Source organism: Brassica oleracea, chromosome C7 (genome assembly GCF_000695525.1).
Source record: "Brassica oleracea var. oleracea cultivar TO1000 chromosome C7, BOL, whole genome shotgun sequence".
Taxonomy (NCBI): Eukaryota; Viridiplantae; Streptophyta; class Magnoliopsida; order Brassicales; family Brassicaceae; genus Brassica; species Brassica oleracea.
In genome coordinates this window covers 6,762,415-6,764,517 of record NC_027754.1, presented here as the reverse complement: position 1 = coordinate 6,764,517, position 2,103 = coordinate 6,762,415, and positions in this window count along the sequence as shown.

The following is a 2,103-nucleotide window of genomic DNA, read 5'->3' as shown; positions in this document are numbered from 1 at the left end:
GGTTTTTCCTTATCCGGATAAACTCGTTCTACTTGGTATCCCGATTTTACTGTGTATCTTCCATTGTTAGTAAAGTGCCAGCCATCCCTATCCACCATCTGATTTCTACTCAGAGGAATACTTTCAATAATGTTCACATCATGGGGATCCACCAAATTCCTAATTGCCTGCGAATTCCAAGTTCGTGAGACTGGATCAATAAGAGAGTCCACTGTAAGGTCCGGAAAATTGTGTTGTTGATTTTTGTTTGCTGGTCTCGGGCGAGTGGTTGGGAGCCATGGATCATTCCATACAGATATAAATGATTCTGTTCCCACCCGTTTAATTAGTCCTTTGCTAACCAGAGATCTAGCTGATACAATACTCCTCCAGCCATATGACGGGGAGTATGAACGGATCGGTTCCAGAGGTGATGCATTCATGTAATACCGTCCTTTGAAAACTCGAGAAAACAATGTATTTGGCTTTTCTATCAATCGCCATAGCTTTTTTGCAAGCATAGCCGTGTTAAAATCCGTAAGATCTTTGAAGTCTAAGCCCCCATCTTCCTTATTTATGCATAATTTATCCCATGATTTCCAGTGCATACCTCTTGTGTTTCCCCCCGGACTCCACCAAAATTGTGCCACCGCACTTGTCAGCTTCTTCGCTGTAGCTTTTGGTAACCTATAGACAGACATCACATGATTTGGTAAAGCTGTAACCACGGATTTGATAATCACCTCCTTTCCTCCTTTAGTAAAAAACTTGAAAGTCCAGCCATTTACCCTATTATTTAGACGATCCTGTACAAATCCAAAAACTTGTATTTTAGAGCCACCGAGACTTTCAGGAAGGCCAAGATAAGATCCCATGCCTCCTATATTTTGTATTCCCAAAATATCCCTTAACTCTTGCCTACTAGTCTCCTCAATCCTATGTCCAAATTGTATGGACGATTTTTGGAAGTTGATCAGTTGGCCCGAAACCACTTCATATTCCTTTAAAATCCTGAGAATGGTTTGACATTCTTCCTTTTGTGCTTTACAAAAGAAGAGGCTATCATCTGCGAAAAGCAAATGAGATATTGCCGGGCTAGCTCTAGCCACCTTCATCCCCGTCAAATGTTTTCCTCTCTCAGCCTTTTTAATATTTGCAATCAAAGCCTCTGTGCACATGATGAATAAATAGGGTGATAAAGGATCTCCTTGACGTAGCCCCCTCTGTGGGATTATGAAACCTCATGGTTGTCCGTTTAGTAGCACCGATATTGTACTGATGATATGCACTCCATCATTAACTTAACCCAGTGATGATCAAAACCCATCTTCTGCAATAGCGCCTGAATAAAGGCCCATTCCACCCTATCATACGCTTTGCTCATATCCATTTTAATTGCCATATACTTGTTTTGACAAGACTTATTGGTCCTTAACCCATGAAACATCTCTTGCGCTATAAGAATATTATCCGATATCATCCGTCCTGCCACAAAGGCTGATTGCGTTTCCGATATAAGGTATGGAAGGCACACTCTTAGTCGCTGACATAATACTTTCGAGATAATTTTATACCCTACATTGCAAAGACTTATTGGCCGCAGTTCCGTCATCCTTATAGGTCTCTCCGTCTTCGGAATCATGCAAATATTGGTAACATTTAACATTGAATCCATTTCACCTGTCACCAGAAAATTATTGACCATTGCAACTAGATCATCTTTGATGATGTGCCATGCATGTTGAAAAAACAAAGCTGTCATCCCATCCGGTCCTGGGGCTTTTTCTGGATGCATCATAAACAAAGCCTGACGAAAAAAAGCTTGAAGAAAATACAAGCCCCCTTGCGTTACCAAATCTATTCAACTTACTGGGCCAACAAAAGGACAGCCAACGTACATTTTGATATCTTGATAATTTTCCACGAATTTTCCATTGAACCCAACCCAAGAATTTACGATATGAACCAAACAGCCATTTCTTAATAAATAGCACCAAAAAATACCACACCATCTCATATCTTGGCATGTCCATTGCCTTGTCAGGTAAGCAATAATGCACCCATACCAGTACCAAATGATTTAGAGATAAAGTGATACCACGACCAGACATTATTAATCTCATG